The sequence below is a fragment of the Magnolia sinica genome, chromosome 6 (genome assembly GCF_029962835.1).
Source record: "Magnolia sinica isolate HGM2019 chromosome 6, MsV1, whole genome shotgun sequence".
Classification (NCBI taxonomy): Eukaryota; Viridiplantae; Streptophyta; class Magnoliopsida; order Magnoliales; family Magnoliaceae; genus Magnolia; species Magnolia sinica.
Window position 1 is genome coordinate 50,773,126 of NC_080578.1, and position 17,882 is coordinate 50,791,007.

Here is a 17,882-nt window from a genome sequence, read left to right on the forward strand (position 1 = left end):
TTTGATCTTGGTATGTGCATTCTAAATTGATTATATATGCATATTTGTATCATAGTGTATATATATTTGATAATTTATTGATTTAAATTTCATTTTTTTAATGAAAAATGCATGTTTTTTATGGTACACGACCAGTCGTGGACGTGCTCAACCAGTTGTGGCATGATCAGTCGAGGAGACCCACGACCAGTCGTGTAGCTCGTTGACCCTTTCAAAATTTGGAGAAAACTTCATCTTCCTCATTTTCTAATTTCTCTCCAACGAGCCGACGCCCGACTGGTCGTACCCACCTTCTTAGATCTTCAAGGTTAGTGCGTCTTTTGCGCTTTTCACTCTTAGAGTAATTTATTTTGTCATTCATTGCAATTTTGGGGTTTTATCTTGAAAAATTCAATCTATCAAAACCCCACTCCACATCTTGTGTAGTTACTTGTTTCTTTGTTTATTTTATTCCAAATGGATGCTAGAGGGAAAAAGAAAACTTCCCATGGTCCATCATCTTCTAGATCAACCCTTATCACTCGACGCCATCTTCGATCACCCGAAGATGATCCCTCATATGTGTGGGATTTACATATGTGCAATTTCATTGTTAAACGTCCTGTTGATCTTGACCACATTGCTCCTTTTGGTATCCTACCTCTTCTTCAAGCTGTAGGATGGGCTAACATCTTACAATGGGGTGGGCCTGCATACCAATCTATTGCTCAGTCCATGTTTGCATGTATTTCTGATTTTTTGACTGAGAATTTATTATTTAAAATTACTACTAGAGAAGGTCCATTTGATGTAGATCGTCATCTGATATCTGGCCTTGTGGACATACCTGTCAATGACGAGGGTATTCCTATTCATACTCTAGTTGAGAAACCCTCAGAATTAGAAAAACACATGCTCATTAGAGATCTATGTAATTTGAATGTACAATGGACTCATAAAGGGAATGCGCTCCCCTCAAAGTATTTATTACCCAGATACAGGGTTCTCCATAGAATTTTTATTTTCAATCTGTATCCGCGTTCTGGTAATAAAACAGAGCTAACTGCCTTTATGGTTCGAGTTTTGCATTCTTTCATTTCTGGTACTAAAGTGTTCAACTAGCTGGGTACTCAGATGTTGTTTGGGCTGGTAATATTGATGATATTCTGTTTGCCTATCTTATGACTGTTTTAGCTTCTCACATGCTAGTTGCTATGCTTGTTGGAGAGGCTCCTATCCATCATCTTATTTTTAACAATTCAAATATTCACAAGATGAAATTGGATTTAGCTCCTGGCCAAGTGGATGTGGGTGGTGGTGGAGCGAAAGCAAGGAATGAAGAAGAGGCTGGCAATCTTCCTCCTGATAATATTAATATGGATGATATTTTTGATGAAATTGAATCAGACTCTGGAAATGATCTTGACTATGAGCCTTCTAATTATGATGCTCGTCTTTGTGCTCTAGAGGAAAAGGTAGAGAATATGAATGTTGCCCATGATTTATAGTTTAAATATATGCGCAAGTATCTTAGGCACCTAAACAAGGGCCTTCATCAACTTGATCCTACCATACCTGCTCCTTCTTCAGGATCTGATTAAGTGCTTTACTCTTGGTCTGTAATAACTTTACTTCTATTTTTGTTGGCTTGTGAACTTTGTTTGGTTAACTGACTTTTGTTTACAGTAGTTAATGGCTTGTGGACTTTAATTTACTTATTTCTTGACTAGTTAATCTATTTATTACTCCTGTTTATTATCCTGTTCCATTTTTCTTCCTTTGTCATATTACAACAAAAGGGGGAGAATTTATTTGGTTTTGCATATGGATTGATATATTGCTATTGATTATGGATAATATGGACTGAATATATGTGTACTACTCAGGGGGAGTAAGTAAGGAAGAATTTATGCTAGTTAATAACAACCGGTGCATGATTCTTTAACCAGGTTGTAACTGGTTGTCTTATAGATGACTGGTGCATGATTCCTTATTGAGCATGTAATGTTTCTCTTATTTTGATTGGAGTATGTTTTGTCACAAATTTGACAAAGGGAGAGATTGTAAGTGCGATGGTTTTATGCTCCTTTGGTTGTCAAATTTTGTGGTACCAAAACATCAATCTATGTCTTGTGTAATCTATGTCTTGTGTCACTCATTGGTATATATGATCAAGACATTGCATCATCTCTCTAAACACATTGCTTCAAGTCGAGAACGAAGATTTACTTCAAACCATTTCAAGAAATGCAAGTACAAGGTACAACAAAAGAAGTGATATTGTTCGAGACTCAAGTTGGTGTACAACTCTAGAAGAAGTATGATTCAAGCTCTAAAAGATCTTAAGTTTAATGCTACATCAAGTATAGAGATTTCAAGCTTCATAATCTTCAAAGATCAACTATCATCTGAAGAAATGAAGACACAATGTCCATACTTCACATTTAAGGTATGAAAGACCTTAGACTGACCTTTGGGTAGGTCATTTTGTATACGTAATTCAAATTGAATAATTTTATAGATGTTTGGTCTGTTCTAAGACTAGGCCTAATCCTTGTTCAACTAGTCTTAGAACTGCCTTGACCAGTTCAAGAAATTCCAATACCAATCCTAAGTTTGTCGCAATTTTTTAGAATTTTTTAAGTTGACTACAACCAGTCCTGGAGACTGCTCAACCAGTTGTAGGAACAGTGTCGACTCGATCCAAGACCAGTCGTGCACCTACGCTTTAACTCCAGGGAATAAACCAAGTGCCTCATGACTAGTCATGGGTTGGTCATGACCAGTCGTGGAGGGCTCACGACCGGTCATGGATGACCTTTGACCAGTTGTGGAACAGTTTGATCTGATCGCGCTTAAAATTTCAAAATGATGTTGGTCGTACGACCAGTCGTAGTGTGCACAGGACCGGTCATAGATTCGATTTTTGAAACTATAAATAGACGACGAATTTCAGAGTTTCATAACTCAATTCACGTAAAATTAAGGCATCACTCTGAGATAAGTTTGTGTTCATTTTAAGCTATATTGTGCATATTTAATATTCTCTTTTGTTAGCTTTATTGATTTACTTTTGTTTCTATATTCCAATCTGAATTGAAAAGAGGAATTTTTGTATTCCTTCTTCTTGGAATCAAAATCAAATATAGCTAGCCCATCTGGTTTAGTTTAAAATTAATTAAAACTTAAAACCATTTCAAAGTGAGTATTGGACATTGAACTTCTATATTTGAACTTCTACTCCGATTGGTTCTATCAGGCTACTATGAAAGGAGAAATCCAGGTATTTTACATTTGTGTAAATCTTTTATTATATTGGTTTCTTTTGAGATTGAGCTAGAAAAATCTCATTGTGTTAGTTATCTGAGGAGAGCCAGAAAACTCAGAAAGTGGGGTTTTTTGAATTGTATAAGCCCATTTGAAAGACACAATTGTGAAGGTTTTAGGTGAACCTAAGAAACTTATTTTCATAGTGAACGCTGATATCCCCTGTGTGAGGATATTAGGAGTGGAGTAGCAAGTTGTGTGGCTGTTGTTTAACAGTTAGTGAACACACAGGCGAACCACTATAACTCTTTGTGTTTTGTGGATGTGTGATTTATTTTTCCTATGTTTTATCATTCAAGTTTGTAGGATGTATGTGTGGATGTGAATGTTGTAATATTTACATTTCAAGCATTATGGGGAAAATAGTTTAGAATTTCATTTCTTGTTATTTCCTTTATTTCCTTTCAGTTTGAGTTTTTGATATTCAAATTGTTCTAATAAGGTTGTCCTACCATAAACCCTTGGTTTTTATGGTGCAAGGTTGTCCTTGGAACAACATTGGTATCAACCTCTCTGTTCTAAAATTTGAAGTTTTCTTTACATTTCCATATTATGATTGGTTTAAAGTGCTATCTTTACTTTATTTATTTTAATTCTGCTATTAAAGTTTTAATTTGCCATAGTCCTTTTAACCCCCCCCCCCCCCCCCCTTTAGGACATATAGCTAGGCCTTTTCACTTCTAACTTTTGTAACTAAGCTCATCGCTTCCAATCTTGTATCACCACTACCTTGGCCAAGTCCACGGCTATGCCTTCTTTAGACACCACGTGGCCCAAAATTTTCACTTCTTCTTTCCAGAAGTCACATTTTTGGAACTAAGCATATAACTTGTTTCGTTTGAGCATTTTTAGGACCGCTCACAGATGTTCATCGTGTTCCCTACAACTCTTAGAATAAATCATAATATCATCTATAAACACGATGACAAATCGATACATAAAAGGTCTGAAGACTCTGTTCATTAGGTCCATGAACACAGCTGACACATTTGTGAGTCTAAAAGGCATAACCAAGTACTTATAATGTCCAAAGCTGGGCCTGAATGCTGTCTTTGGCTCATCTTCAGGACTAATTTAGAGTTGGTGGTATCCGAATTGTTGGTTGATCTTTGAGAAGTATCGGGCACCTCTCAATTGGCCGAACAGGTCATCAATTCGAGGTAGGAGCTATTTGTTCTTTATGGTGACCTGATTCAACCTTAAATAGTCACAAAACGCAGGGAGCCATCTTTCTTTCTTATAAACACAACTGAGGCTCCCCATAGAGACACACTGGGTTGGATAAAACCTGCTTCCAACAACCCATCAATTTGAAGTCGGAGCTCCTCCATGTCATATAGAGGCATCCGATAGGTCGGGAAAGAAATGGGCGCAGTGCCCGACAGCAAATCAATGGTGAAGTCAATCTCCCGCTGGGGAGGAAGTCCTGGAATGTTCTTGAATACGTCAACAAAGTTGCTCACTATGGGGGTGCGAGTTAATGAAATCTCTTCGTAATCTTCTTCTAACAAAGCAAAACAGAGGACCCGTTGTGAGTAGCTTACCTGAACTATGAATGTAAAAGGAGAGCTACCATCTTCATATATGGTCACCGTTTAGTCCTCGCAATCAATCTCAGCTCTCATTACGGAGAGCTAATTCATTCCCAGGATTATGTCGTGGTGGAGACCTTTATGACTATGAGATCCACGTGTATCCTTTTTTTTCTAAAGTCTATGAGACAACCTCGGCAAATGGACGTAACTTCGGCGAATGTTCCGGCTGCCGCTATAATTCTTACTTCTGACATGAGAGCAGTTGGTAGTCCTAGACTCTTGATAGTTATGGATGCTATAAGTGAAGTTGTGGACCTTGTGTCCACAAGAAAGAATATGGGAGTACCTTGAACATAGGCCGTAACCTCAAATGCTGCAGGAGTAGTCGCGACTGCTTCTATGCCCTCGGCTATTAAAGCATGAACTCGAGCTTACTGAGGTCGGTTGGGCTGATATATAGTTTGAAATGGTGGCCTAATTTGAGGGGCCGGTGGCCTACATGGTTGCTAAGATGGGGCTGTGGCATGTTGAGGGGGTGAAGGCGATTCTAGCTGTGGCGGACGGCTTGTACGCTGTCTCTCTCATTCTTGAAAAATAGTAGGCCTCTGAATGGCCCACCTTCCGACAATACCCGCACACGGTCGAGATGAGCATGAGCGGGTGAATAAGGCATGTGTTGGGGAGGCAGATTGGGTGGCACTCTTCTTCCTGATGAGGACGAGGATTCTCCTCCAGTTCATCCCGGGACTCAGCTTTTATACGTGCTCGAGAAATCCTTTCGCCATCCTTTTCTAACCATAGGGACATCTAAACCAGTTCTGCATGAGTCTAAATATTTGCACAGCACATTTTCATGCAAATCCCATCTCTCAAACCTTCAGCAAAGCGCCTCATGGGTGTTTCTTCGTCGGCCACAATCTTTGGAGCATATCGAGATAATTCGGTAAACCGATTTTCATATTCGGCCACCAACATACCTCCCTGTTAGAGGTGCAAGAATTCATTCTCCTTTGTTATACGGTAAGTACGTGGGAAATACTTTTGAAAGAACCACGTCTCGAAGTCCTACATCCATACAAAATTTTCAGGGACCGTTCTCAACACGGTGTCCCACCAAACGTCAGCTTCCTTCTCAAACAGGTATGATATCAACTCCACCTGCTCAGTGCCTGAGAAATGAAGAGGCCGAATCGCTTTTCAAACCTGGTTTAGCCAACTCTCAGCCTCCTCGGGTTTGTGAGTACCGGCAAAAGTAGGTTGTCGTAACCTTTGGAAGCGTTTGAAAAGGTTGTATGGAGCGGCTGACATACCGACTTGATCTAGTGATGGTGCATTCATATGATGGGCCATTGCTCCCACCAAGGTATGCAATGATTGTTGTTGTTGTTGCATCACATGTAAAATTTTCTCCATAGTGCCCCCAATTAGGGTGGCTTAATGTGTGAAGGTCTCGCCTTGGATTTGTGGTGCCTCTAAGTGGTAGTTCAGCATCTCATTGTCCATGTCAATTTGACTAGCTCCGCCCTGACTAGGGGGCAATTCATTTGTGGTAAGCCGCCCACGATCGTCTCTCCCGCCCAAGGCTAGGCGGACAAGACGATTGTCACCTTGGGGCCTCATTGTCCTGAAAGACAATTTCTTAACGTTTAAGCACCAAACATCCACAGACATATTATACAATATTTATGGAGTTAAAGCATTATCATTCGAGCCTCATTAGTTCTCCAAACATTTCACACATTACTTAACAAAAGTAGTTTCATGCATTTCATTAAACAAAATTTGTCATTGTTACATATGCTATGGCATTAATGTACAATGATAGAGGATGCATGATTTCTACCTAAACCGAAGAACTTCAACATTCATAACCCCAAACAAATAAATTAAGTGTACCCAAGGCTATTACAAAAAGGAAGAAACAAACACATACTACATTCCTAATCCTCCGACTCCGGCGAAGGTGGAGGTGCTCCCTTATCCTGCATGTAGCACAGGAGGGCTTTCAAAGTGCGAGATATCTTCTTGAATTTCTTCTTCAAATATTCCTGGTTCTCCACCACCTTAGCTAGGGTCTCTCGCTCACCATGAGTGGCAAGAGGCTCCCAGTCGTAGTCCTAGGCTTTCACTTCTTCTTCCTGTTTTTCATCCTCACTTTCTTCCCCTATCTCATCCCCCATCTCCTCTAGTTGTGTTATATGCTGCCTGGGGCCCATCTTCATATTGTTAAGGGTGTTTTCATTGATGAAGTGGATAGGGGCGAGATCATCAATGTGCTGTCTGAACCCAAAACTATGAGCAATTTTGCAAATCAGTCGGCTAAATGGGAGGGACTGATCTTCCCAAATAGATTGCCTCACCTTCACAATCTAGGTCAAGACAAGAGTGGGCAGGCATGCCTTATCTCCATGTCCTACCCGGTACAGGAAGTCCACCATGAATCTAGTGCACTTCGTGTGGTTGCTCAACCTGGGATACACATTATACGTGCGTATATGGTGGAGCAGGCGATAGTCAAGGGTCATGTGTGTCATTTTGAGGTTGTTCTCACACCTTCATTCAGCTAGTCAGCCACATAGGAAACGCATGCGCTGATCTCTCTCCTGTCTCTCAGTGAGATTAGTCTCACTGGCATGAACAATGCTACACTCCACTCTCATAATGCGGGCAATAACATCCACATCAACCCTAGCTTCCTATTTACCCAGTGGAATGATAAACTAAAGTGGTTCAAGGGTTGGGTCCTTCATGTGTGCATAAAAGGTTTGTATAAAGCCCCCACTAGTGTGAGAGTTTCCTTCAAATACAAGACCCTAACCATTTGCCAAAAGGTGGTCGATCACTGGATATTCTCCAAATAGCTTCTCATTCACATGAGCTTCAAAAACGACCTTATGTTGATGGAACTTACCAAGCTCAATGCTCGCCGGTAGAGACCTCTCTATAGGGATTTAGGGATCAAGGTCCCGCTTTGACCTTCGCTTGGTGCTCGAACTCGCACTGGCACTCATATTCTTCTTGGAACCACTCGAACGACTTGGCTCGACTTCATCTGGGTCCGCTCGTTTCTTCCCCATGAGGGAAAGGAGCATATAAATGGAGAAAATGGAGGTTACCACCTTGAAGAAAGCCATGGAGGTGGAAAAGTGCATGGAATGGAGAGATTTCAAGGAGATGAAGGTTATAAGACCTTGGAAAGGGGATTTTGTGCCCCAATGAGAGAAGTTTGGGATGTGTAGGGAGGATTTAGGAAGATCGAGGTTGAGAGGAGGTTAGGATTAGAGCATGCAAGGAGGAAAATGTCCTAGGAGCTTAGAGAGGAGGATTTTAGAGTGAAAGAGGGTTGAGGAAGGGTTTCGAAGGGTGAAAATGTTTTGAAAAAGGGTAAAAGGGGGTTTAAAGGGGTGTAGGGACATGTAAGGGGGGCCCCCGCAAGTGGGAGGGACCCACACGCTCGAGCCAGCAGTGGTGCGCCATAGATTTGGCAGTGCCGCCAGCCCACTCTGGAGGTTTTGACGGTGTCGCCACCATTCGGCGCTGTCCACCCCCCTGAGGTTTGTGTTTTCACTCCATGTGACCCCCTGGGTCCCCCTAAATGTATCTATTTCTTCTCTAAGTTGAGTATGGTGCATGTACTACAATCCAGGGGTTGTTTTCTACCTAATATGAAGTTCGTAAGCTGAGTACACTAGCCCAGGTGGTTTAGATTCGATATAGACACATCCTTGCTTCGTCTTAGTTGAGATTAAACTGATCCAATATCAAATGAGACCGTCAAATTCACAGACCGGACTATAGAAGTCCTCTAAGCTACTAGAGCGACTTGGACTTACGTTATTTAACCATGGTCAGCTTAGACCATCTAATTTCTAGTTAGAAATGACTTGGATCACTTCGTATTACTTAAGTGGTCCTACTTATTATACTAGGCTAGTTTATAGGGGTTCATCTCGTTGATTAGATAAAGTTTTAGGATCCTAATACTGTCCTTAAATTTAGTCGCTCCCTCCTAAGTCAGAGTGAATCGCGATAAACCCGTTACCATAGGCCCAGTTTAATCCAAATCATGCTCTGATACCAACTCCATAATGCCCTGAAAGTCAAGGACCAAGTAGTTACTCGGCTCCCGAATTCCTAAGTGTCACGTGTGCAATGATTAGTCACAAATGCATACAGTTAATCAGGTATTAGCAAGCAATGACGAATTAGACTAAGCATGTATAAATGCTAATTCGGTAATTAAGTTCCAAGTGCTACTAACCAAATAAATTTCCATCGTAAACTCATATTGTAACACCCTATCCATTCCGTACCAGTTTCTATGCAAATGTGCATGATAATCGACACCCTTAGCTAGACCTGGATTGGCCATTCATAGTATACACCCAACTGACTGGGACCTCAAGACCTCGAAACCTATTTCATATCGACCACCCCGTTGCCGCGATTATGGAGGTACAACCCGTGTGTCTATACGATACCCCGTTAGTGAGATACGCCGTGAAGAATCATTAGTGTATCATGTGCGCAAGGCGCCATGTACTTCATTCCACACATGTGCATAACACATGCACATGCCACACATGGGTGAGAGAATCTCTACACATGTGTGTGATGTCACACACCCATACCTCCCCTCTCTCATGTGCTCCCCAAAGTCAACATCTCTCCATTCCATACCCTATGTATGACATCATCACACCATGCCATCTCATGCTCCTTTAATCCATCATTAATTACAAATCATGAATTAATTGTCGTAATCTTAGTTTAGGCTAACCAAGATCGCATTAATTGAATCTAACCACATTTTAACAATTTCTCTACAAATAGTCCTTCATCCCTTAGCATTTCACAATTTTTTCTACACAAGAGAGAGAGAGGAGTGATCTTGGTGGGCCATCAACTCCATCAATCCCATCCCTTCCATCTATCTCAACCATCCATTTAGTCCATTAAGGTGAGTACACCCCCCTCCATTCTTATGGTATGTTCTCTTTTTAATTATTTAGATAATTAATAGTGGTGATGATTTGATGATAATGATGTGATCAACGGTGTGGATGTATAGGAGAATATATACAAAAATTAAATTGTTATAGGCTTCATGTGGGACCCATCAATAGTGGGCCCCACCAGAATTCTGTATGCCATTCAAACCATCCAAGTGTGGCTCATTGAGCTGGCCACACACGCACACCATGCACACACGTGCACATATCTAATTTATAAAAAAAAAAGTTAAAAAAATAAAAAAGAGAAGGAAGAGAGGACGTTGTTGCCAGCATTTAGAGGACCACTGGAGCAACCAGCATCCCAGCTTACTTGAGGGAAGGGGCTGTGGGCCCATAACGCCCCCCCACCTTAACATATATGTTTGATCCATGCCATCCATCCAATTTCCCAGCTCATTTTAGGTATGAGTCGAAAAATGAAGCCAATCCAGATCACTGGTAGGCCACACCATCAAAAAGATATTTTAATAGTAATAAATGGTTGGAGCCCACTGTGATGTTTCTATACACCGAAATATATAGAATATTGGGCTTATTATATCAGTCACGAGCCCGGAAATCCAGTGGATGGAGTAGATTGTCATGATGTGGGCCCCACCTACGAAAAATCTTGAATACAAAAAAAATAGCATTGGACGTTGTTGTTGTCAGCGTCCAGATGACGTTGCAACAAGTAGCATCCTGTTGCTAGACATTGAAAGTAAGTGGGCCCCACCACATGCCCCACCTTGATGCATGTCGAGCATCTACACCGTGCATTTGATGGGTCCCCTTTAAAAATGGCTCACCCCCAAAAATCAGCCGTACACAGAACTCAAGTAGCCCACATCATTAATAATAATAATAATAATAATAAATAAATAAATAAATTTTGAATCCATGGGTCTGTTGTGTTCATGAGGTATGTCTTAAATCCAAACCGTCCATCCATTTAGCGAGTTGTCTTAAGGCTTGAGAAGAAAAAAAGATATATCTAACTATCAAGTGGACCACACTACAAAAGTCGTAGGGGATTGAATGCTTACCATTGAAACCCTTTTTGGGTCATAGGAGTTTTGGACCAATATGAAACTTGTTTTTCCTATTAATTCAGGTCATTGTGACCTTATGAACAAATTGGATGGAAAATAAACGTTATGGCAGGCCCTGTGAATTGTTTATTGGTGAAATCATTTTATTCACTGCTATTTGTGGTAAGGTCCAGATAATCTTTGGATTAAAAAAATCAATCAAAAATCTTCGTTGTGGTGCGCCGAACTCGGGACTTGGTGTATAGAAGTCGAGTGCCGAATTCGGGGCATCACAGAACCTGTCCGTCCCCGGATTTAGGGTGTGACAGAAGATGGTATCAAAGCATAACATTTGGGATCAGTTACGAGCAAAGTTAGTAGTTGGAAAACATAGAAGAACTTAAAATAGGTTTTCCACAGTGATTGATTGAAAACCTAGATGCTATTAGTACTGCTGATTTGTATGAATCTAGAGAGATAAATATAGGATTCCCAGTTTGAGAACCTAGTCAAAACAGGATTCCCTAGTTGAAACCGTAGAGATTATACTTAGCACCCAGGCATGAGGGAGATAGCCACGAGTAATACCCTCACTTGTGGGATAGATGATTGTACTGTATATGTATGATGATACATATGTTTGGCTTTCCATGTTATGAGTTTGTTAATGTATTATGACTATAAATTTTGTGGATGAAATTTTTGTTAGGAGGGTAGATTGTAACACCCAATCCATTTTGTAGTAGTTTCTATGCATATGTGCATGATAATCGACACCCTTAGCTAGACTGGCCGTTCATAGTATACACCTAACTGACAGGGACCTCAAGATCTCGAAACCTATTTCATATCGACTGCCCTATCGCCGCGATCGTGGAAGTACAACCCGTGCGTCTGTACGATACTCTGTTAGTGAGATACGCCGTGAAGAATCATTAGTGTATCATGTGCGTAAGGCGCCATGTACTCCATTCAACACATGTGCACAACACATGCCATGCACACATGCACATGCCACAAATGGGTGAGAGAATCTCTACCCATGTGTATGATGTCACACACCCATACCTCCCCTCTTTCATGTGCTCCCCAAAGTCAACATCTCTCCATTCCATACCCTATGTATGACATCATCATACTATGTCATCCCATGATCCTTTAATCCATCATTAATTACAAATCATGAATTAATTTTCATAATCTTAGTTTAAGCTAACCAAGATCACATTAATTAAATCTAACCACATTTTAACAATTTCTTTACAAATAGTCCTTCATCCCTTAGCATTTCACCATTTTTCTAGACAAGAGAGAGAGAGGAGTGATCTTGGTGGGCCATCAACTCCATCAATCCCATCCATTCCATTCATCTCAACCATCCATTTAGTCCATTAAGGTGAGTACACCCCCCTCCACTCTTATGGTGTGTTCTCTTTCTTATTATTTGGATAATTAATGGTGGTGATAATTTGATGATAATGATGTGGATGTATAGGAGAATATATACAAAACTTAAATTGTCATAGGCTTCATGTGGGACCATCAATAGTGGACCCCACCAAAATTTTGTATGCCATCCAAACCGTCCAAGTGTTGCTCATTGAGCTGGCCACACACGCACACCATGCACACACGTGCACATATCTAATTATAAAAAAAAAAATTTAAAAATAAAAAAGAGAAGGAAGAGAGGACGTTCCTGCCAGTGTCCAGAGGACTACTGGAGTAAGCAGCGTCCCAGCTTGCTTGAGGGAAGGGGCTGTGGGCCACCAACGCCCCCCCTTCTTGACGTATATGTTTGATCCACACCGTCCATACAATTTCCCAACTCATTTTAGGCATTGAGCCAAAAAATGAAGCCAATCCAGATATTTGGTAGGCCACACCATCAAAAAGATATTTTAATAGTAATAAATGGTTGGAGCCCACTGTGATATTTCTATACACCGAAATATATAGAATATTGGGCTTATTATATCAGTCACGAGCCTGAGAATCCAGTGGATGGAGTAGATCGGCATGATGTGGGTCCCACCTATGAAAAACCTCAAATACAAAAAAGAATAACAACATTGGACGCTGTTGTTGTAAGAGTCCAGATGACGCTGCAGCAAACAGCGTCCTGCTGCTGGACGCTGAAAGTAAGTGGGCCCCACCACAGGCCCCACCTTGATGCATGTCGAGCATCTACACCGTGCATTTGATGGGTCCCCTTTAAAAATGGCTCACCCCTAAAAATCAGTCGTACATGGAACTCAGGTGGCCCACACCATTAAAAATAAAAATAAAAATAATAAATAAATAAATTTTGAAGCTATGGGTCTGTTGTGTTCATGAGGTATGTCTTATATCCAAACTATCCATCCATTTGGTGAGTTGTCTTAATGCTTGAGAAGAAAAATAAGATATATCTAACTATCAAGTGGACCACACTACAAAAGCCGTAGGGGATTGAATGTCTACCATTGAAACCCTTTTTGGGTCATAGGAGTTTTGGACCAATATGAAACTTGTTTTTCCTATTAATTCAGGTCATTGTGACCTTATGAACAGATTGGATGGAAAATAAACATTATGATAGGCCCCGTGAATTGTTTAATGGTGAAATCATTTTATTCACTGCTATTTGTGGTAAGGTCTAGTTAATCTTTGGATAATTCTCTAAAATGATCTCAAAAAATAAATGAACCACGTATATATAATAAATACATCACTTTGGGATCCATGTAACTTTGATCTCCTTGAACCTTTCGTACAACTCGGAGCTCGAGTATATAGGATCACTTGTTGAGGTCCACCTAAAATTTGGATGCATCTGAAACTTGGCTTCACCCCTTAACCAAGTGGGACGCACATAATGGATGGGCTAGATTTGTGATCCACGCCTCGGTGGCCCAACAAGCAATTATGAATGTTTTAATGGAGGGTAATCCTCTCAATTTTTAAGCTTGGTGTGGCCCACATGTGCCACAAATTGACTTGATTTTAAGCCCCAGGCCCACCATGGATTGGTGGCCCATTAATTACGCAAATTGGATTGACACGTGAATGGTCCGGATCTTTGTTAAATTTTCTATATATTGATGGTGTACAATCATGTGACCATGTAATGCGTGGACAACCTACAATTGATATAACTATGATAAATGCATAACCCCATGAGCTCCACCGTATAGAACCCATGTGAATTCCATTGATGTGTGGGCCTAAGAATGTTAAGGCCCATTTTGAGTGAATGTCGTGTGGGCCCATCAGTAGTAGCCTTGTTTGGGCCAACCATTGGCCCTCTTCGGCAAGAGTTTGTGATCCCCATGTGTTAAATGTATGCTATGTTGAATCATGTGAAATTGTGTTGTGTCTATAGCCCTTCACCACTTGGTATGTGATACAAGTTGTATTATGTTGTTGCCTTAGATTGCCTAATTTTATAACGAGTGCACAACCCTTCACCACTTGGCACTTTGGTTAGAGTACGACCCTAAGTAATAGGATCATATAACATCTGTCTAAACCCATAAACATGTTCAATTATAACAAATATATAGACTTTAGTGGTGTGAGGATGTGATATACATGTTTGGCCCATTAATCATGTGGGCATGTGACGTATGTTTGGCCACCTAATCATATGCAATTGTGGAGTATATGTAGTCGTCTAACCGTATGATTGCGAAATTGACATAAGGCCATCCAACTACATGAAATTGGGTGGCATTGGTGACCACCCAATGACAAGACTATGCGCTTATGGGCATAGCCATAGTCACTTAAACCATGAACAATCGGGTTGTATGTGTAAATTTTCTTAGTTATGAGAATTATTATATAGGTTCAATTATACAACTTGATAATGGAGTGGCCCTCAATTCGGTGTCATGCGACATAAATACAACCCTTACATTATGCTCATAAGTGAGGCAGATGTGGGGACCACTAAACTATATCTAATGTGATGGAAGCTAGTTCTTGGCCTCTTGATCACGTGACACTGAATCCAAGTCATTCTCCATATGAAGTATATGGCGGTCATAGTTTAAGAGTTAGTATAACTGGGTATGGTGGGTATGCTTGTGATTGTGCCTTGGATGCTTTGAGATGCGGTCACTAGACCATGATACTAATTATATGTCCACTTAACCAAGTGAAATTATGGCATCGGCAACCTGACCATGTGGGAGCTTAATAAAGTGGTTGCCCATAGATGTATGAGTTATGATAAGTAACCATGTGACCTTAAATCATTTATTAATGGCTAGTAGAGTGACATTTGTGTGGCCGCTCAACCATATGGACTTCTGATAATGGATTGGCCACAAGACTATGTGGGCATATGATAATTGTGTGATTACTCAGATTCGTGGACTATGCTGATGGTGTAACCTCTTGGGTCTGTGAACTTAAGACGTGTGTTAGATTGATTATGGACCCTACCTTAATGTAAGTATTGTATATTTTACCATTTATCCATTAGGCTAGCTAATTCTAGAACATGATTTCAAAATGACATAGATCCAATTCCTAAATAAGTCAGACGTTATGAAATAGTGTTAATTGAACATATAACTTTCGAACACTTGTGAACCCACTCAATGTACGTATTTTATCCGCATTGTTCAATTGTTTTGTCAACCAAATAGTTCGATAATGGAGCCCGCTGACATATGCCTTGTGCATTTAAACTGTTCTTTCTTATACTACCTTAATGAGTGTGAGTTACCTATACTATCTACTTGTTGTGACCCACTGTAATGTTTGTGTGTGGACCCATCTGCTTGCATTACCACTAAGAAGTAGGACCCACTACATTGTATGAGACGAATCCATGTCATTCAACCGTGATTAACTCTTATGTGTATATTATATACCCAAGTCATTCAACTTAGGGCTCACTGTATCTTATGAGGTTTACTGTGCCTTCCAAACCATTGTAGAACTACTAGTATAATTATTTGCAAATTCAATCTACTAACACCCCACTTCAAGGTGAAGCCCTCTACATTATATGAGTTTCACCAGTACCATCCATCCTGTGGCTCATTTATTATATGTTATATTTATGCCTTTTATCTCATAACCATTTGATGCATGTACTTTGCGTCACCGCTACTCATTAACCATAAGGCCCAGTTAGGGTATAACCATGTGATCCTAATAAAAGAAAATAATGTTAGGCCAAAACCACTAATGGAATATCTATCCTGCAAAGGATATGGTGTAACTCTGAATACAATTAATGCTCGTGATTATGATAGTTATGGATGATATCAGTGATGTTAGTTATTATGGTTAATAAAAGTTTGTGACTTAATATCTTGATTAATATTGTTCCATTTCCTAGCATACTAAATTCATTTACTTGACCATGTTGCTATTGATCATACTCATGCACTATGGAATGATGGTATGTGCAAGTATACTTCAATGCATTTGTTCATGTGTAAGATATGTCCTCTTCAGTTTAGTCACATGACCATGGATTGATATAGTTGATAGTGGCACATGATGATTGTATGTCATTTTTAGCTTAAAGGTTAAGCAGACCCTAAACTCATGGCATTATACGTATACCACATGCACTTGAACGTATGCCTTATCATAATTACTTGAATTCATGCATAATCATGGCATACATGATGATTGAAATACCACAGTCATGCCGTATAACATGAGTTGGATCTTAATGACAAAATGTACATCTATGATATGACTTGGGTTATCCCTGAAAATGAACGGGACACCGGAAGTGTGGAAATAGTAGGGGATGATGTGCCCCTTGGGTTGAAAGTCCCTAAACCCTAATGCTAGCTAGGGTTGCCTCACCGTCGGGCTGAGTGGATACATGGGTCATGGATTTGACTCCCACTAACGAGGTCGGGTTGAGAAGAGGTGGGTCCAACCTACTTAGGGGCTGAGGTGTAAACAGGGACCGGTCTGACTCGCCAGTGAGGAGAAGCATAAATGAAATCCGCTACTAGCCTGCCAGGTGGCAGTCCATTGCAGGGCAGGTATGTGAGATCGATTACTAGTGTCTGGTGCATGAGTATCATCCATGGTATTTTCCATGATATACAGTTGGTGGAAGTCCACCACAGGTTGGGTATGCGAGGTCGATTACTAGTGTTTGGTGCATGGGTGTCGACCATGGTGCTTCCTGAGATATACAGTTATGATATGATATGACAATATGATGATGATGATGTGATTGCGGATGCATGTAATATGCTTATGGTTGTGGTATAGGAAAAATGAAAACATGACTTGGTGATGCTGGTAGCATTGACCGGAGTATTACTATGATGCATATGCATTGCATTGGCATTGACATCATACCTTACGTGTTACACGCCTTTCACATATATGATTTCCTTGTAGCATATTTATCTTACTTTCATGTAGGACACACTACACACGCGTGTGTACTCACTAGGCTTTTTTCCTAAGTTTCTTTTTTTTCATTTTTTTCAGGGCTGGGGTAGCTTGGAAGACTTAGCTTTCTCGATGCATTGCATCTATTTTTCGATTTGACAATGTTGACGTTATGTACCTTTTGTAAAGAATTATACTTGTAACCATCATTATTTATAATGGAGAGTGTTACTTGGTATTTTAATCATGGATCTTCATGCTCAGGTATTATTATATGTATATAAAAAACTCAATAAAAAATCTTCCCTGTGGTGCACCGAACTCGGGACTTGGTGTATGGAAGTTGAGTGTCATATTTAAGGCATCACGGAAGCTGTCCGTCCTTAGATTTGGGGCATGACACATATCCACATAACAACTTAATAAATTCAAATAACAGTCATCCAGGGATCCAATCCCATACACTCATCACTCCCCAAAATGGTCTAGGCTCTGGCCTAGTCCCGCCAACATCCACCTCGCTAATAAGGACCGCTAAACTCCTAGTAATACACTCGCTTCTTGTCATCATCGACATCGACATCGTCCAATGCGTGATGCTCTAGGGTACCAGCATCTATATCGGGTTCTGGTTAGTGTTTTAGAACACC